Source organism: Zeus faber (assembly GCF_960531495.2).
Source record: "Zeus faber genome assembly, chromosome: 14".
Lineage (NCBI taxonomy): Eukaryota > Metazoa > Chordata > Actinopteri > Zeiformes > Zeidae > Zeus > Zeus faber.
In genome coordinates this window covers 7,376,626-7,398,665 of record NC_137200.1, presented here as the reverse complement: position 1 = coordinate 7,398,665, position 22,040 = coordinate 7,376,626, and positions in this window count along the sequence as shown.

Here is a 22,040-nt window from a genome sequence, read left to right as displayed (position 1 = left end):
TGTCATCTGTACTGGATATATGGGGACGGGTTGCTTATGTGTTTTATTTTAGCATTTTATCTATTTAGAATTCCGTGTGAAAAAGTTTTTTTGTGAGTCCTTAAAATTGACAGCATCCTACCTGGTATTTTGTGATTTATGTTTCACTCTTCCCACATTTTTACAGTTACAGTTGTTCCTCGCTTGACGCTTTTGTCCAAAGGAACTTACAATAAGTACATTTTGTCACAGTATCAAACCACTGTATGTCACAGCCACAGCTCAACATTCTCTAGAAACAAGCAGTTCTCATAGAATTGGTGTTTTTATTTTTGTAATGAAAGTATGTTAGACACTAAACGGAGAGAAGATGCTCATGGGGTAGACAGGTCGGTGCAAGCAGGGACCAGGTGTAAGTCTGAAGAGGTCTTTGGTCTGGGACGGAAGACGGGGAGCGACTCAACCGTTCTGACGCGGCCCCGTCGCTCCTGAGGGTTCACTGGACGTCGCCAACCTCTCTCCATCGCAGCCTGTCCTGGGCCGTCCTCTCCAAGCCCTTACACCTCATGGCGTTTTCTTGGCCTCTGCCTCTGTTTCTAGAAGGTCCGTGACGTAAGGTCTCTGAAGGCTTTTCCTACTTTGCGTCATGGGTCTACCCCGGGGGAGGCATCTTCTACTTCCAGAACTTATTTGGGGTTTTCTGCTGGTGATGCGTTTGTAACTTGTGTTGTTTTCCAGGGTAAGTTGGCCTCATGCCAAGCATCTTACCTGGAAGACTTTTTAGTCCGGCCTCGACCCTTGGTTGTTGTTTCTGCAGCTGCTGCTATTGCTGCTTAGTTGTTTTTGCTGTTGTTTTTGCTGTTGTCGCTGCTGGTGTTGATGTTGCTGCTGCTGCTGCTGCTGGTGCTGTTGTTGTTTCTGTGGCTGCTGCTGCTGTTGTTGCTGCTGTTGTTGTTGTTTTCTGTTGCTGCTGCTGTTTCTGTTGTTGCTACTGCGGTTGTAGTTGCTTTTGTTGCTGTTTTTGTTGTATTTGTTGTTGTTGCTGCTGCTGTTGTTGTTGCTGTTGTTTCAGGGGAATTCTTTTGAAATTATTAGCTGACAACCATGTCCTTTTTTGATTTTTTTTTTTTTTTGTAAAGCGCATTGTGTTGCCCTGGTATGAAATGCGCTTTATAAATAAAGTGTGACTTGATTTGACTTGACTTGACTTGACTTTGATACTGCTCAGTTCCGTTAGACCAACCCGGGGTGTCTAGCGACTTAGCTCTTTGGCTCACAGAGACAGTCAAGCTTCTGTACTGCCCGTAAGCGAGCTCTACTTTCACTATTTGAAGCTTACAGTTGAAGACCAGCTGATGAACCCAGTCACGGTGGTGTTTCACGGCAACCGATCCATGAAAGGCAACATCACCGACGTACTTTACTGATGCCTATCACTCCTGCCGGAGTATAGGCTTTTGCCGACTTGTCTCCATCCCAGCTTGTCCTGGGCTGTCCTCTCCAAATCATTCCACCTCATGATGTTTTCTTGGCCCCTGCGGTTGTTTCTAGAAGGTCAGCAATGATCTCCTTACGTCTTGTTTTTTATTCTTTGTGTCATCGGTCTACCCCAGGGGTAGGCCTTCTTCCAGAAGAGGTTCATTTGGGGTTTTCCATTGGCGCTGCGTCTATAACGTGGGTTGTTTTCAGGGGTGAAGAAGTTGGCCTCACGTCCAATATCGTATCCGGAGGACTTGAGGCGGCATTTGCGTCCAACTTCTACCCTTTAACCTAGACAGGTCAAAGGGTGGTCAAGTTTCACAACAACCCATACGAAAAGCTCCATCTCTAGCTCTAGCTTCTATCACTATTACAAGCTCACAGTTGTACCACTTGCTCCAAAAAGCAGCTGCTGAAGCCAGAGACAGTGGCGATTGACAGCAACCGATCCATGATCGTTGCTGGATTGATCCAACAATCCATGAACGCCATGACTGATGTCGGATCAGTTGAAGTGGCTGCTGTCCATCTATGAAAGTCAGGCTTACCGGGAAGAGTCACAGCAAAAACTAAAAGTTTTTACTTTATCTCGGGTTCTCTGTTTGTTTGATACAACGCATTTATTTTGTCATTGTAATCTTTTGCTGTCTAAACACATCTTATTCTCTGGTGTTGAGAGGGTATTATACACAATTCACACACCACTGACTAATCATTAATGAGGTTAAACCTTTGGTTTGTAAGCACATTGATCTAGATAAAGACCCTAAACTAAACTGATAATTTTTTGAGAATTACTTGAGAATTTATTGTGCATAATCTCCTGGTGCCTTGCAAAGACATTTCACTGCATATATGTATGTATGTATGTATGTATGTCTGTGACAAATAAACCTCTTGAATCTTGATTCTTGAATCTTGAATTTTAGAATTCCATAGAGTAGTTCAGGACTAATTACTTGAGATCAAAATGTATGTTTCAAAATCATTCACTGAGGAATATTTGTCATGCGTCAAGGTCTAAATTGATGACCCAAAACTGGAATTAAATATAATAATCAGCAATTTTTTTAGTAAATGCATTTTGCTTGTAAGCGTTTTTTAATATTTTAATATATAAAATAAAGATTATTATTATTATTATTATTATTATTATTATTATTATTATTATTATTATTATCAATAATAATTGTATTATTATTATTATTATTATTATTATTATTATTATTATTATTATTATTATTATACTCTATCTTTGTCTCTCTCTCTCTCTCTCTCTCTTTCTTTCTCTCTCTCTCTCTCTCTGTCATCCCTCCATCTATGCCCCTATGCCTGTTTGGCATGTATATTGCGCGGACAAACATGTAAATACCATGGAAATTCATCAGCAGGAGCATATAGCCATGTATATAAATCTGTGTTGCTTTGTGTACATGAAGCTGCCATCCGTCGTTACGGTGCCGGCGGAGACACGCAGCAGGCCGCGGATCCCAGATCAGGGGATTAGACTGAAGTTAAACATCAGCTCTCTTATTTGCTTCCACTCTCGTATTCCCCCCTGTCCCTCTTCTACTGTCTGCCCTTTATTCTACTTCCCTAACTGGTACTCTACCCCACCACCACCACCTCATCCACTTCCACACACAAACAGAGAAACAAAATATATATATATATATATATATATATATTCAAGAAATAGCACTGTTACTTTAAATAGAACTTAACTCAAGTAAAACTGGCTCTCAAACCTGATTAGGACTAGGGACACTCAAGAACGAGGGAATTTGAGCCAAATACTAGTGAACTCAAAGTATTTTTATTTTTTTTTATTTTCCAAATTCAGAGCCAGGGTTTCTGAATAAAAGGTTCATCGTTGACGTTCTTGTTGTTTCCTAAATCTGCTCAGAAAAGTAAAAGAATTTTTAAAGTCACCCCCCCTCCCCCTTCCGATGGGGGCAAAAACAAACCCAATAACAGCCCAGATCCTGAACCGACGCTTGATCCCCTGCCAGAGCCCCGTGTGTGTTAATACACACATTACTGTACCTTTATACAAACTACTAGCTCTGTTTATCTTTTTGTTTGGCTGCTGTTGCTTTTGTTTTGCTTTTTATAACCAGATGCCTTTTTTAATCACCAACTCATCAGAACCAAGTGCAGCTCGCGCCAAATGCCTTTAACTCTGGGTGCATGGATGGTTCTCTGAGCTGGGCTGTGGGGACCCACTGTCTAGCACATGAACCAAATGGTCAAATTCAACTGGATTTACGAGGAAATAACCCACCACACCAGCCGAACAAGTGGTAAAAGAACAAAGCAAACATCTTGCTCACAGATAGATAGATAGATAGATAGATAGATAGATAGATAGATAGATAGATAGATAGATAGATAGATAGATAGATAGATAGATAGATAGATAGATAGATAGACAGATACTATGTAATAATGATAAAAAAATATAACTGCAATACACGGGGCCCAGTCTAGTCGCGTTAGGTGCGTTTTACAGTTTCCCGGGTTCTCTGAAACACAGCACGATTTTCTGAGGTTACTTGAACACGGCATGGGTTCACACCGGTCTGTTGTCTCCTGGTTGCTCGTCTAATTTCTTCAGTACTTTTTTTTTTTTTGTATATTGTGACTGACATGAACGACTGAAATTTCGGACAATGTCTTCTGTTTTGTCTTAGAGTTTCAGTCATATTTCTGGGGGTAATTACCATTGCACGGCTTCCATTTTTCCAACGCCATCTTGGATTTTGAACTGCTCATTGAGTCGCACGTTACAGTTTTTTCGAGGGATGCTCAGTCGACATTTCAAGGTTTATTTATGAAAAAACTATATAAAAAAGATATATCTCCTCTTAATTTTTTTTCATTAATCTGGCGAGTAATGTGGACCATGGATTTAAAATGTCAATCGAACATATCGACTGACATCTTCCATTTAGATGCTATATAAATATACATGTAAATCGGTAGTTTGGTCATTTCTAAAGACTACACAGTGACCCATTCCAAGCTGCCCAATGGACATGCTCCAACTGGACATCCTCAATCAGAATTTGTACATTTATAGTTAATAATATGATGTTGTCATAAAGCGTCTGACTGTAAATGTCATCTCATTCAATTGTGTCATATAACTAGAAATAATAAATATTTTGAGTCAAATTTGTTTGGTTTTTCACCAGTATCTGCTTCGTATGTGGATCGATTTATATGGAATTTTACCACGAGATCCTTGTTACATAGCGGTTTAAAAGACACCTCAACCGTGTTTCTAGCTTATGCTGAAGTATGTGTTTGAGATAGTTTTAGCCGAGTTAGCCATTTTTCGGACTGCCGTTCTGGCACGTCGATCTCAAAATCGTTCAACTTTTGTCCGGTTTTTCTCTAATATCTGCGCCATATGTCTGCTCCTGTCTATCTGAAAAATTGAATAGAAAAATTGCTTTACATATCTGTATCAAATCGTAATAATCACAGCAAAGTAAAAAATAAAAAAAATTTAAAAAAAGGCCAAATATATTTTCAAGAACAGCCAATGGGTCAGCCAATAATCCAACCTAACAGCCAGTGAGACAATTGGTCTGTCACCCAAATAAATTAACAGGAAGCCCAAGCAGAGCAGCCTCCAAAGCGACAAAGCAGCCGAAAATAATTTATTTCCAAGGACAAGGAGCAACGCAATCTCGGAAAATTGCCGATGGAAGAAAGTTGAATGGATTTCCACATTATGCTCATTAGCTACAACGCAAAACAGCGATAATGCATTTCCATTGGTCCGTCTGCTAAAAAAACCCTCGACGAACCCTTGTCTTTCTTTATCTTCTTTCTTCTGTTTATTCGCGGGTGGCAACCAGCGTTAAGGTGCACCCTTGACGATGTGACTATGTTCATTGAGAGAGATGTCAAAAAACGATGCGCGGAAGAGGATTTGGGAGGTAGTTGGGGTACCTGGTAAGGTTTATTACATGATGCATTGAAGTAAAAATGTTAAAGTCCAAGTTCGATCGAGACAGTTGCAATGTTTTGTTATTTAATTTTTTTGTCATTAGTTGAAGACTGAGGAAGAAAGAGAAAGAGAGAAACAGGAGTGGTGGGTATATTATATTGTTCGATTATATTTTATAAACAAATACAAGTAAATATAAAAAATTACCATGCCACTTAAAAATAAATATATTTGCAAACAACATCAAAATAAATGAATGCAGCTATGTGCACATGAAGTGATGAGTTGAACAGAAACGCCCACAAGTGACAACGAGAGCTCTTTGGCCATTGAGTGTCAGCGCACCAGTCAGCACACCAGTCAGCACACCAGTCAGTGGACCAGCCCATTTCCACCAAGGCATTTCGAGGGCCAGTTCGGAGCCGGTGCCTAATCTCGAATCAGTTCTTCACGTTTCGGCAGCAAAAGTACCGGCCCTCGGCCAGGAGAACTGGTTCCAGAGCGGCACCAACACTTTGCCGGTCTAGAACCAAGAATCGTTTATGTCAGGGGCAGGGGGCGGGGACAACGAAGACCGACTAAAACCTGACCGCCATTTTTGTGAGCGCTGCAGCATGGACGTAAAACCTAAACAGTGGAGCAGTGGTCCGTGGAGGCGACAAAGTGTCTAGTGCTTGAAGTGGGCTGGTACTCCAGTATATATGCAGTACTGGCACGTTTCTTGCGTACCCGTGTGTACCGGCACTTCTCACAAGTTGCCGGTACTCTGTTCTGCCCTCGTAAGTGGACAAATCAAGTGGAAATATTGTAAAATATATCTGATTTTATTGAGTTGGTGCACACTTTTTCTTTAAATTATTAGAACGCACAAGCTGCAAGCTCCGGCTGGCGGGCTCCGGCTAACCCTACCAAATTGTCCCGGATTTCACCACAATTGCACAGCGAACAGAATTTGTTTATTTACAAAAATGATAAAATTGATGAAACAGCAAACGAAAAGCCCCACCGGGTGGGTTGTCTGTGACCGCTATGCAGTCCAAGTGGTTGGCGCAAGTCAGTGGATGGTAATGACTTTGGGCGAGGAAGCTCGGGCTTATATATGTAACTTCGGATGATGATGTCACAAAGCGTGCCGCTCCTGAAATGCATGAAATGACGACAGTTTTTCACAATTTTATACCCCAAATGTGTTTTGATATTGATCAAACTCGAATGAGAAGTATGTCTGAAATGTGCCGGTTCTAACGGGACCTCAGCCATGTCTATGCGTTGTGCCAATGTCATGTTTGAGAAACTTTTAGCCCGCGGGCTGACCCCTAATTATACCATAGCTGCGGGGTCACGGGTCCAAGCTAGTCGGTGTGACGTGTGTGAGGCAATGAAGGCCGATTTTCAATGCTGAAGATGACACACAACCAAATATATTGTTTTTAATGGAATACACACATATTGTACCGTAGGTGATATTATTAACAAATCTGATGTTGATGGTCATATAAATGGCAGATTTAATGTCAGGCAGTCGTTACGCGCCGCCATTTTGTACATGTGCAATGTGATTACACGTCACCCCTGATGCCATGAGACGCTTGACTGTGACCAATCAGAGGTCTGCAGTGCTATCACACGACCGTTGTGGAGACGAGCAATGCATTGTTTTTTATTAACCTCTCCAACAAAAATGGGCAGATTTGGACCAAACTTGGAGGACCGCATGTCGGAACTGCCAGAACTTTACTCTAAACCATTCTTCTCATTGTTTTAACTTACCTTGTTGTATGTAAGTACATGTGCAGTCTCAGTCATGGCAGGTGACGATGGGTCTCGTCAATGATGACGTATTTACATAGGTTTACGTATTTAAGGAGATTTACGATGGTAGTCGAACTTACGTAATTTTAGTGGTGACTTTTTTCCTTGGATTACATTTTCAATAAGTTACGTTTCCATGAAATACAGAAAACGTTGTAGTATTTCTGTGAGTAATTACCATTGCACGGCTTCTATTTTGAATTTGATCTTGAACGCATCACTCAGTCACACATTCAAGTGGATTTGTTTTCACAAATTTCTGCCCCGTATGTGGATCGATTTGGATGAAACTTTAACCACAAGGTGTTTGTGACACAGCGACAAGCAAGGGGTGCAGGGTGGCCCCCTTATTAATAATAATGCCCTGACTACCTGCCGCTCTGCCTGTCTGTCCTGCCTGACCTACCTACCCTGTCTACTTGCCTGCCTGCCTGTGCTTGCCTGCCTGTCGGCTTGCCTGTCCTGCCTGACCTACCTGCCCCATCTACCTGCCTGCCTGCCGGCCTGCCTGCCAGAGCTGCACGACCTGTCTTGCCTGCGATCCTCTTACCCCGTGGTGTAGTCTAGTTTATTATAGTGGGTATACTGTCTGGGGTGATGGGGGGGTTCCATGTGTGATGCGGCACGCACAGGGCTTTTTTTGTTTCTTTCAATTCGGAAACGGAAATAAAACCTAACCATCTAAAATAAAAACACACTATTACTATTTGTTGTGTTCGGAGAAATGGGAAACGCTGACACGCAGCAGAGAAAATATGTGGTGGTATTTCCATAATTCACATGTTGCCTGGGGGGGGGACTATTTAAGGCAGAGCTCGAGCTCAGGTCTTGGTTACCAGACTAGTTATGTACCAATATATCTTGTTGGTAATGATGAAAAATACATAGAAATAACAAATTGTGTATACTAGGTTATAAGGGTTCATGGTGGATGGGTAATACTATGTAATAAATCATGTTTGAGAGGCACAATTTACGGTGAATTAGAGGGTGTCTTTCAACAGGTAATCATTCAACACGGAAGTCACAGCATTTATGTGGTAAATGATGAAAGGGAATAGAGAAAAATTTCATAATTAAATTGGTATACGAGGTCATTAACTAAACCGGCAGCAACAACAACAGCAAAAATCTCAGCCTAAAAATATGAAAGTATATACTGTAAATGAACCACCACAGGTCATGTGTGCTGTAAAAGCTCTAAAAGAAAACTTTACCAGAGTTTGTAAAAGCATAAATAAATAAAACAGGCAATCATGGTTACATTTTTACGCTGGATAATAATTCGCAAAGCATTTCATCGCTAAAACAGCTCCTTCATGAATGAAAAATTAGGGGTGGATGAAAGGACTCCATAAGTCACAGCACACGCACAAGCCTAAGAACATGTTAATATACATTACAATGACATGTATAGCGGATCTATGTATAGATATATTTACATAGTAAAATAGTGAGGTTGACCGGGATGTCTTATTTCATTCCTTTCAGTTTGATTCAAATCTTTATTTGAATTTACTAATATAATTAGTACTTCCTAATGCCCTATTTCTCCAACATCCTAAGTAAAAGCTGCTCAATAGCCTCATGAGTAGATCTTTATAAGAAAGAACTCTCTGAAGGCAGTATAGCATACTGAAACAAGATAAGATAAGATAAGATAAGATAAGACTTTACTATATTTCTTGCACTGTGCATGTCCAGTTGTGCTGCTGCACCAACCACGTTTCAATGCAGGAATAAATGGACATTTTATTGTAGAATAAAGGATATACTGTAATCTGCTTCTTGGTAACTGCTGTGTGTTCCTAATAGAGCGATGACTCACTAAACCCTTTGTAACTATCTCTGACGATACTATCAATTCATCACAGCAATTTAACAAGGGCGTGTTCGGCCCAAGAAGTCATGGTGAGACAGGACCCGGCCGGGAGTGTTAGGGCTCGTCTGACAGAGAAAATAAACATCTCTTGTGTGATCGCTCACGCCTGGTTAACGTGTCTGACACAATCAGAAGGTATCTGTGTCTCAGTGGAATCACAGCAAATCTCAACACCAGGGGAGCGTGACACGCGCACGTCTCCCAATACGCTGATGATGCACCTTTATGTTCTAATGTTTTTGTTGGGGGTCATCGGAGGTTTTTGCACGTTCGGTGGTCCATGTCATTTATTCCAGTGCTGGAAAGTAGCAGCACTTATACATTTTCCAAGTATATTATGTATGTGTATGTATGGGCACTTTCGACTTTTACTCCTCTGCAGTTCAAAGCGAATAACCATATGTTTACTTATGAGCCAAAGCTATAGGAGAAATCTTGACTCATGTTCATTTTTGTATGCATTGCTAAATATAACTTACAATGGCATCACTTATACCATTTATTTGTAAATTGTAATTTAGGACATGCATGAGCACTCTTATACAGAAAAAAAAGGTACAGACAGTAGTACTTAATGTTGTATTATAGACTCTGTACTGTACTATATATCTACTTTTATGAGGTTATTCTTCCCCTGTTTTTAATTAATTTCATTATTTAAATTATTTGACTATTCTACTTTGTAAATGCACTTTGCTTGTTTGCGTTGTTTTTATTGTTACTATTTGATGGCCCTTTAATGTAAAGCACTTTAGTTGGATGTTGTGTATGAAAGGTGTTATACAAATAATAAGTCATTAGAGTCACCGAGTCATATCTAGGTATCTTTTAGATATCTTTCTAGTTCACTTTCAGGTTTATGTCATGAGCTATTTTTTCCATGAGGGTCATTTTATTTTTATTTAAGTTTGTAATCTTTTTCTGTGATTTTCCCATGATATATTTGTTGTTTATCATTATGTTTTGTGTATATCACCATATTTTTTGTGTACCGTTTTTTCTTCAAGATATTATTGTATATTTTCAATTTTCTTTCAGATATTGCCATTTTCTTTGTTTTGTATTTTTTATTCTATTGCTTTATTATTGGTGCCTATTCAATGTGAGCTGCTCTGATGCAAACATTTTCTGGGGATTTCTCTGGTGTTGAATAAAGTATCAATCAATCTACAATATTATATGCTTACTTATTACATTATGTGATATTTACGTTTAATTAACTTTATTAATCCTTGTGAGGAAAATGTTGTGCTCTCATATGACCGATCCTATCCGCTCTGGTATCCTGCGTTCAGACAGCTCTGTCTCAGTTACTTCTTCATCCACAACTTCATACTTAATATGACACAGATATCGTCAGATGTTTCCGAGGCTACAGATACAAGTAGACACACTTTAAGTTGAATGACTAATATGTGTCAAGTGTCAGGTGTCAGCGGCCCTGACCTGACCCCCTCCCTCCCTCCATCCTATCCAATACAGGTAATCCATAAATCCACCAGAGATCTTTTGTTCTGCATTCTCCATGAGTGGTGGTGGCGTGTCGGGGGCCTCTAAATGGAGGCAGCCTAACTGCCTCTCCCGGGGCCAGCACTAAAACAAGGGAGCCCTCGCCTCGCAATTACCCCCGGGAGTCAATAGACAAACCTGACAAACCCGCCCCCCGCCCAGTCCAATCAGACACACACACAGACACACACACACACACACACACACACACACACACACACACACACACACACACACACATTTCATCTGACGATATCTTTCAGTGGTTCTGCAGACAGATAGATGCAAACATACAGTACATACATAGATGACTAACTTATTCATATTCCACCACCCACGCACACACACACACGCGCACACACACAAACACACACACACACACACACACACACACACACACACACACACACACACACACACACACACACACACACACACACACACACACACACACACACACACACGCACACACAGAGGCAGACAAAAATCCTGCACACTGGGTGATATTCGCACACGGCGATGGAGAAGCACAGCTGTGATTTCCCCAGGTAGCTGCCCTAAGCCCGCAGCCTTGTTTAACACAGATGTCAACACGAGAGGGAGGCGGAGGCGTCTGACTGACGGGAAAACACCCCCTGCATGATCAAACGCCGCTCCTCGTGTCGCAGCCTCGCAGGGGTGCGTCGCAGAGGTCAAAGGGTATTGCCGCATTCCAAATTGCCATCGCTTATTTGGGATGCCTTTATCTGCGTGTGTGTGTGTGTGTGTGTGTGTGTTTTGTGAATTGCAGATTTCTTCCGTTGAAAACATCCCCCTTCCTTTCCTGTGTGTGTCCGTCCTGTCTTGATGGTCCTCATGAAAAGCACGGTTCAAATTCAAAGTCTATTTACAATAAGAAGATTAAATAATTCACTAATATTGGAGAATGCATCTCGATTGATTGCATCTAGGATTAAAAATCTTCGGAATCCTGCCTTATCTTATTGTGTACAGTTAACTGTGAGGTTTACGGAATATTTCACTTTTTCCCGAGATATTGACATTTTTCGTTTCGTTTGTATTTTTAATTTTATCGGTCTATCTATCCATCTGTCTATATTTACTTTAATCTGTCCGTCACAGCAAAGTCAATTCTGGTCTCAACACTTTTAAAGCCGTCTCCATGTAGCCTATAGAGAGAAATCGGCCCGCGACCTCTTACCAACCATGCCAATGTCTCCAAAACGACGAACTGCAATTTTTTTGTCTCTCTCTCTCTCTCTCTCTCTCCCTCCGACTGTCTGGAGCGTGGGATGCATGAGAAGAGTCGAAAAAGGAAAGAAAACTTAGTTGGAGATGTAATCTTCCCTCTTGGGCTTGTCTGGTACTTTCTGTGTGTGCTCGCAAACAAACGGAGAGACAAAGGAAAATGCAGCCCCTCGGGAAAACAACCTGACGATGATTGGCAGCAGCTTAACAGAGCACCTGTCGGACAAGGAGGGATGCAAAATGCACACACACATACACACACACACACACACACACACACACACACACACAGACACACACACACACACACACACACACACACACACACACACACACACACACACACCACAACAAAACAATCACAGATACAGAGCCTGTCCCATTGCACACCTCCATAAATGAGGCCGAAATACTGACAAACTCACTGTTGCCCGTCCAAATCAGTGAGGGGTGCTGTGTGGTCGGTGATGGGGGTCGCGGGTGAGGTTGGGGGTCATGGTGGATTTGGAGAGAGGACAGGAAGAGAAGGGTAGTGCAGTGAGAACAACGCGGCGACTGTGGGAAATTATGCAGAGCCAGACGAGCCGCGCTGGAGGAGGAGGAGGAGGTGGAAGGTGCGGGGACATCAGACCTAAAGCTCAGAGACGTGGGCTTGTTAGCAGGCAGCTCTATTAGGAAGCGCCTCCTGGCCCCCACCCTGCCCTCCCGTGTCCTCCTTACCGCTCCCGTCCGGCTTAAATTGGCCTCCAGGAGTCCGCCCGCCTCCCATCCCTCATGTATATGCATCACAAATCCCCCCTAGACACGGGCAGATAGGCAGGCCGGGCGCCGCGCCGCGCTCAGCTAACAAAAGCAATTTGGTATGATCCACCGTTTGCATCAAGTGCCCTCCCGTTAGCCTGTTCACCCTTCAATTGTTTTAATCAGGCCGGTGGAAGGTGGAAGGAAAAGGGCTCAGAGGCACCCAAAGGCACCTTGGCTCCTGGTCATTATCCTCCACCGGCTAAATGGAGGTCTGTCATTAGGCGAGACAGATATGACAGTCTGTCTTCGAGACATGTCAATTTAAAATATATATATTAAACTTTTTTAAGGGCTTATAAAAACAAGTTTCAACTTTCAGACAAGAGCTCTAAATGTAAAATATCAAGGCGGGAGTGACCTCTCAAGGGGTTTTGTATGTCTTCCTCAGGAGAACGTTCATTTTGGTTGAGTTCATTTCATTGTTTCCAGTTAATTTGTTTGCAGACACGTTGAAAATAACACCAGTACAGTTAACACTAGGATACATTCCACATCTAACACATGTTAATATACATGTACACAATACAAAAGGGTTTCATACTGTGGAACAAAAAAACCTATCCAATAAACATACCAGCACTGATGCTGTGTTTGTGTGTGCTGACTTTTGCCTTCATCTAAAACACATTCTCTTTAAAGATTTGGATTACAACAAATAATGTTTTCTCAATTGCATCACAATTAGAGGGCACAACATCCTCCCATGCCACCAGTTGGCCTTCCCAAATAGTTGTGTGTCCTTGACAGAATGCTTTCTAGTTGTAATGACTCATTGGAATCTACAGATATCCTGGGGAACAGAGGGCGAGGACAGCGATGAAAATATAAACAAAATAAAAAATGAATGGCCTTGCCTTGATAAACAACTGCCCTTGAGCAAAGACATATAGAGTATCCCATGACCTCCAGTGGAGGCAACCCCCAGCAATGGCTTGAACCACGTGAATGTCCCGGTTTGGAATGTGTTAGCCTTAGGTGAGGTAGGTGTCTTGTGTTTTGTGAATCCTTAAACCCAGAAAGTATTTAGCACTTTCTGGGTTCATTAAAGCCAAAATGAATATCTGTCAAGTTCAGCCCTGAACATCATCTAGTCGGGTTCCACCCCATGGACCCATGGAAGGCACCTGAGCAACATTGCGGCCTTGGGGTAGTGCAGTTCTGGTTTTTGGACCGTAGTTCAGGGGGTTTGCTTGGGAAACATGTAGCCGTGACTCACAAGGCAGCACACGGAGCATGAGAAGCAGAGGCTGACAACGTCCATCCAGCGGAGCCGAGCGTGAGTCATGGAGTTGGCATGAACCACCTTATATAATGACGAGGGAGGGTTTACTTAGCGGCTCCCTGTGGGCTGTACCAACCTGGCACACGTTCACAGCTTTGAAGACTGAATGACTGACTGACTGACTGTGTGTTTGTGTGTGTGTGTGTGTGTGTGTGTGTGTGTGCATGTGGAATATGAATAAGTTAGTCATCTATGTATGTATGTCTGTCTGTCTGCATCTATCTATCTATCTATCTATCTATCTATCTATCTATCTATCTATCTAGTATTTATCACCTCCCCTCTACCTATCTAGAATATATGTTCTTCTATCTCGATTGACAACCTTGCTTGTACCATCTGCCTGATTTGCCACCATCCACCCACCCATGCCCACTCGCTATCCCGCCATTACACGTTAAGGGAACAACATAAATACGAACAATCTGAGAGTACTCGAGCATCTAACGCGTTGGAGTTTAGGCGTCGTTAACGCTCAGCACCAAAGGAGACATTTGAGAGGGCGATTACAGGAAGCCTCCTGCCTGACACAGCGCAGATGGCTGCTCTGAATGACAGGCGGCTAACGCTCCAGCAGGTTAGACCTGTTCTCTGCCAGGGGGAAGGACGACCAGGACTATGAGGCCGCGTGGGAACCCACACTGTGTGTTTATATGCCTGTGGGAGTGTGTGTTCAGCCATTTTGATGGACACGTGTCTTCCACTGCATGTCTATGTAAATAGTGTTCTTTGAGGGGAGGTGATGGACACGGATGGACAGACGGGAGGATGGACGGACGGACAGGCAGGCAGGCAGGCCGGCAGGCAGGCAGGCAGGTAAATAGATAGATAGATAGATAGATAGATAGATAGACAGACAGACAGACAGACAGACAGATAGACAGATAGATAGATAGATAGATAGATAGATAGATAGATAGATAGATAGATAGACAGACAGACAGACAGACAGACAGACAGACAGATAGATAGATAGATAGATAGATAGATAGATAGATAGATAATCATAATGATCATAATAAATAGGCAGCAATACACAGGGTCCAATTCACTCATGTTAGGTACGTATTATTCTTGAGGAAGACCTGCCGCGTCAGCTCCGGAGGGCATCATCCCAGCTGCGTGCTTACATTTACATTTACATTTAGTCATTTAGCAGACGCTTTTATCCAAAGCGACTTACAGTTATTCAAACACCGACGGACGCAGCCATCAGGAGCAATGAGGGGTTAAGTGTCTTGCTCAAGGACACTACAGCATGCTAGCAGGAGGAGCCTGGGATCGAACCAGCAACCTTTAGATCACTAGACCACCAGCTCTAACGCCTCAGCTACCACCCCCCCAGTGTCACGCCCTGAGCTACCGCCCCCCCAGGGCGTGCTGCTGGGATGAGGCCGGCTCGAGAGCGCCACGGCCAGGGAGAGAGCTGAGGAAGCACCGGTGCTCTTGCCGTACGACTGTCTGTTTGTGTGACATGGTTGTTTATCTGTGTAGTTCTTGTCGCATGTTTTGACGAGTTACAGTTTTCCGAGTTTCCTTTAAACGCAGTCCCGGCTCAAGTTGTCTGTCTAGACGTCATACTCGCAAGTGGCTGGAGGTGAATGACTTCTGAGAGACGAAGCTTGGACAAAACCTTGGATGATGATATCACAAAGCGGCCTGCCCCTGAAACGAATGAAACTGCAACGGTTATTCATTCGTTTCTGCTCCAAATGTACATTGATATTGATCAAACCCAAACGACAAGACGCCTGAAACGTCCCGGTTCTAACGAGACCTTAACCATGTCTTTGCATACTGCTGTTGTCGTGTTTCAGATACTTTTAGCCCTCATAATAATAATAATAATAATAATAATAATTATAATAATAATAACAATAATAATAATACAATAATAATAATAATAATGACAATACAATAATAATAATAATAATAATAATAATAATAAACATAAATATAAATATAAATATACAATAAAAATTGTCAATATACAAACAAATTGAAAAATATTGGCAATATACAATAAACAATATAACAATAAAACAAACAAACCTAAAAATAGAACTAAAACAGTAAACCGGTAAACGCCGGAAGAAAAGTCCACGTCCACCTATGTATCTCATTCTTTCATACGTGCTGAGTGTTTTCGTTTAGTTACTAGTATACATGGTTGGGGAAGCGCAGTCCTACAGTGATTAAAATAAAAAATAATTTGAGTTGCCTTACCCGTTGTTCCTGTCAACTTGAATTCCAAGATTAGACGCTTGAAATGTGCTGCATTGACAGGACATAGTTACACGTTTGTGTGTGTGCGTGTGTGTGTGTGTGTGTGTGTGTGTGTGCGTGTGTGTGTGTGTGTGTGTGTGTGTGTGTATGTGTGTGCATACGTTGTTCAGACAGGTTTCTCTGTGTGTATAGTTGTGTTACACATGTTCCTCTGTATCTCTGTGCACTTGTGTGTGAGTCACTGACAACTGACAAGTAAATGCCACGAGGCCTTCTGTCTGGCTGACAGAGAACCGGCAGATGGAGAGTGAGTAAGAGAGAGAGAGCGAGAGGGAGAGAGAGAGAGAGAGAGAGAGAAAGAGATGGAGAGAGAGGGACAGAGTAATAATTACTTACTTTAATTACTTTACTTAAATTACTATGGCGTTTCGCCCCACCACTCCACCGCTCCACCACTCCACAACACCTTGACGAGAGAAAATCTAGTTATGAATCAGCCCTGCCTCTCGCTCTCTCTCTCTCTCTCTCTCTCTCTCTCTCTCTCTCCCCCTCTATCACTCCCTCTTGCTCCCTCTGCTACATCCAAAGACACAATTTAACAGTTCCTTTTTCTTCAGATGAACAGAGAAAGTCTCGAAGTTTCCAAAAAGGTTAATAATCAATGTTACATTTATAACATATTTGTATAAACATTTTGCCGCATTCTGTGGAACTCTAAAATGAACTCTGAGAGAATGGGACGCTGTGATTTTAGGTGATTCCCCTCACCTCACGCTGTCGCCCATTACATCCCCGGAACATGTCATTTAGCGCCGCCACAGCCGCCGCACCAAAGGGATATGGATTCATCAAACATTCACCAAGCGCACCACATATACACCCACTTTCCCCATGTAAGCGTGGCAAGAGTGTAAGATGTCCCTATGAATCTTTCAGAGAGGAACTTATTTAGGCTGCCTGCGGGGCAGATCTCCACGGACGCTTTGGAAACGACTTGTGATGAGGAGTTTGTTTTGACTTGTCAGTGGCAATGAGGGAAGATGGAGGCGGACTGAGGCGAACCGCAGGCGAGAGACACGGACGATGATTAGATTCTTTGTACAACACACTGTTTACACAGAACCAACGGGATGGTTCAACCTGATTTACTAGAATGCAATAGAGTAGAATAGGCTACTTCATATGTCACTTATTTCATGGAAAGCTGAAAATAGTGCAAATAGTTCTTTCTTTACTCATTTCAGGATGCTGTATATTGGATATTGTATATTGAAGAGGTCAAACAGAAAACAAGCACTGATACTTGTGTGGAGTTGATATTAAACTTTACTCTTTAAACTTCTTTAAACTTGAATCTGTATCTGTATATATATATATATAAAATAGATACAGATTAAAGTTTATATATACAGTATATATATATGTACCGTATATATTTTATTGTAAAATGAAATCTATTTTATTTTTCTATTGTTTTGATTTGTGCTGTGTAACACCACAATTTACCCCTGAGGTTCGATCGATTGATCGATCTATCCCCGGGGGGAAATTCTATCAATCAGTCTATCTATCTATCTATCTATCTATCTATCTATCTATCTATCTATCTATCTATCTATCTCACATACCCTTCAGTTAGAAGTTAATAGGAAGTTAGACGTGGCTTTGTACATGACTCCAGTATGCAGCTTTTGATCACTTCATGTGAATGGCAGACAATCATTGTCCATTTGCTGGCGAGAGTTGAGAGTGTGTGAACGACAATTTGTGAATGATGTACTTTGTTTTGACAAGCATCATGAGAGAATAGCTCGCCTGCCATCGAAACAGTTGCTGTGTGTTCATAGAAGCACAGTAAGAGTGCCCTGCCTTAACTGTTATTATTACAGGCGTGCAAGTGTGTGTGTGTAAATAGTTAAAAAAGGACACAACCGAACACCCACTATAATTAATAGGTAATTCAAATCATCAGGAAACATTTGAAATAACCAAATATCCTTATAATCCAGACAGGCTTTAATGAAAAAAAATTTTTAGATGCATTGCTCTTTTTACTCTCATGGACCAAACATGTTATAGTGCTGTTTCGAGTCTTCATTATCCAAACTTAAAACCAGCTTTGGAGTCTTTTTTATCTGTACCGTAGGTGTCCATTTGTTTCTGCACGTGCTCGCTTGTGCTCGTAGTTCATTTAAAACTTGAGTTCTTACTATGCCTTAAGCTGTCTTAGGACAGCTCCACTGAATAAGCTGAAAGCACCTTTAAACCAACCAAGTCTCAACTTGGCCCTGACAGGCTGTGATTGGGCCACTCGGCACCCATCATAAGGCCCGCCCACCAGTATAAATATTGGGTCATCCCCTGTCATACTTCTTCATGCTTAGTCAGCTCTACACTGTTAGAGCAAGCCCTCTATTATGGAATGGAAAAAAAAAGGGAAAATTTATGTCGGCTACATTCCTTTGCGTCGAATACTAAGTGTGCTGCTTGAAGTCATCCGCCATCGGGCCGACAACTTCTGTTCCTTCCCAAGTCACCCCCTTAATGCCAAAAAGCCTATGAGCGTCTTGGGAAGGGCAAAGAGGAGGAATTAGCTATCCCATCCTCGGGCCTCTGGCAGGGCTGCCCCCTCAGCAGCCGTGCCAGGTGGAGTTGACCATGCACCAGGAGTTGCAAGACTTCCATGCAGCAGACTCGGCAGAACCCCGAGTCATCGCGGGAGCAGTTGGGATCCAGGCAGCCCCCAAGATCGTCTCGGGCCCAGAGTGGCCTAATTCCGGCCCAGGACGTCCCAACCTCCCCCCGTGACGAGATGGGGGGCTTGAACAGGAAGACTTTCCACCGTCCCCAGAAGCCACAGGTTGAGGCGTTGAGGTGCAGTAAGTTGCTGAGGACCTGAGCCGCTACGGAGAGGGGATTCATGCTGCTGGACTGTCTGCTCAACCTCGAGTTATAGTCACAGTATTTATTTCCCCTCACTCCCTCCCTCCTGTGTGTTTTCCCAGTGTGTTTATCGTTGCCCCCTGTCCACTCACAAACATGAGCATCATGGCCCGAAATTTAAATTTGAGCCCGAAGCCTCAGGTGAGGCCGGGACATGTCACCAAACACATGAACTCTGGCGTGAGTCTCCCTGCCCAGAGAATGTGGCTGGAGGCTCAATTTGTGTGGGCGAATCTGCCCTGGTGCCATCGCTACCCTCTCCGCTTACCCACGTCCGTCATCATGGAACAGGAAATTCAGACCTTGCTGGAGAAGGGCGCCATTCGGCCAGTAGTGGATAGGGAGAGAAACTAAAGCTTCTACAGCAGATATTTCCTCATTCCAAAAAGCTCTTCTCTGAGACCAATTCTGGATTTGAGAATTTTAAGCAAAACATTGAGACAGCTCCTGCTTTGAATGTTAACACACCGTCACCTGTTCAATTCGATCCAACAGCGAGACTGGTCTATAAATCTGAGGTTTGCCTTTCAGGACAGGGCGTATGAGTTTTGAATTCTCCCATTCAGTCTCACTCTGCCCCCAAAATGTTCACTATTTGTTTGGAGGCAGCTATTGCCCCTCTGCGCACCAAGGGAATAAAGGTTCTGTCATACCTGAACGATCTCCTAATAATAGCGGGGTTGAGGGAGTTTGGGCTCTCTAACACGGGGGCGGTGCTCGACCGCAGCCTTTCTAATTCACCAGAGATGGTGAGTTGGAAAGAGACACTCTGGTTCCAGCCCAGCGCACTGTGTACTTGGGTCTCGATCTAGACTCACAGTGCATGTACAATTGACTACGGCAAGGAGGTTGGTTGTGGTCACTGTAGCTCGCATGCTGTCCCTGTGCAAGGTTGTCAGTGCATGTCGGGTTATGGTCCTGCTGGCCTTGATGGCAGCTGCCTCAGCTGCAGTCTCACTGGGTCTGTTTGGGATGAGACCCCCCTTGCAATGTCATGAAAGTGGTCTGGCTGGGTCTAGCGACACCGTGTGTGGTGATGAAAACCGATGCTTCCCTGTACGGCTGGGGAGCTGATTGCGAGGGCCAGATGGTCAGCGGGTTTTGGGGGGCCCATGAGACCCAGGACATGAATATGTTCCATATATTCCAATGTTGGAATCGGAGGCAGTCCGGTTGGCCATGCTACACTTCGCACCATGGGTGAGGGGACACCTTGTCCTGATATGTTCTGACAACACAGAAACAATTGCTTATATCAATCGTCAGGGTGGCGTCCGCTCCCTAGCCATGCATCAGGTGGCGTCAAGGTGCTGTGGGCCCATTCCCACCTCTGTTCCCTCTCAGCATCTCACATTCAGGGCAGGAAAAAAACCTGGGAGCGGACTTATTATTCAGGGGACAGCTGCAATCGTCGGATTGGTGCATCCATACCCTGTTCGTGGACATGATCTGGCACCGATTCAGCCGAACAGAGGTGGATCTGTTCATGTCAAGAGACACGGCTCATTGTCCTCTATGGCACTGCATTCGGAACGACGACCCCCCACTGTGCCACGATGGCCCTGGCTCATTGGTGGTCTTGGGCTCTTCTGTATGCATTCCCTATGCATCCCCTTCTGTATGCTGTTGCAGCAGGTGCTGGACAAGGTAAGGGAGGACAGGGTGGAACTGATTCTGGTGGCCCATTGGTTTGTGGACCTGAGCTCCCTCATCATGGATACGCCCTCAGTGCTCCCTCTTCGGTCGGACCTCCTGAGGCAGGCGGAGGGAGCAAAGCTTCCATCCCACTCCCCACAAGTGGAAACTGGTCACCTGGCCCCTAAGCAGGACTGGCTATTAAACTAAGGTTTACACATTGAGGTGGTGGAAATAATTCAGCGCTACAGCCCCGTCAACCAGAGCGCTTTACACATCCAAATGGCTAGTCTTTGAGCGCTGGTGTGTGGCACGTGGAGATGATCCATCATGCTGAAATATTGGGGTCATTCTCAGTTTCCTCCAAGGCTTGCATATAAAGGCTTGGCATCACCCACCCTCAATGTTTGCCTGGCCGCTATAGTATGTCGGCCTGTCGTAATAGAGTAGATGGCAAGCCACCGGGCAGCCCAGTCTTTGTCTACGGACAATCAATCTGATTGTCTACGGACAATCAGGGGGTTGCATTGAAACCCAATCCGGCTTTTCAGCCCAAGAGAAACGATTTAAATCAACCACGATTGATCGCTCTTCATTTTACATCCTCCATTTGGGTCAGAGGAGGACGTGAGGCTGCATACTCTGTGTTCTGTCCAGGCGTTTTGGTCTATGTGGAGCGCACGCGCGACGCATTCCAGTCCAAACAGCTTTTTGTCTGTTATGGATCGCAGACAATTGGGAAACCTCTGTCCAAAGATCGTCTTTCTCAGAGGATTGTGGACGCGATCCGATTTGGCCTACTCTTCTGTGGGGCAGGAACCCCTAAAGGGTCTTAAAGCGCATTCTACTAGGGGTGTGGCTACCTTACTTTTGTTACGAGGGGTTTCGGCCGAGGAGATGTGCGGTGCTGCGTCCTGGGCTACCCCAGAGATGTTCACCAGATTCTACAGTCTCGACATGACGGCGTCAGCACTGGGGCAGGCTGTTTTGACAGCTGCCAGGTGTTAACCCACGTACAGAGTTATGCTACGTGATTTAGAGTGGTTACAGTCAGGTGATACAAGCTCAGCTGCATGCGGAATCCCCAGCCATGAGCATTGCGGTGGGCCTGGGGGGGTGGTAATATAATTTTCCTCAGCACCCTATGAATGGGTTCTTATATGCTGGGATCAGGGTTGGAGATCACATCTGCCAGTTGGTCCTTAGAATGGACTACCCAGACCCTGGGTTCTATTGTAGTTTTCGCACCACAGGAACTTTTTTATAGTTCAAAGAACTTT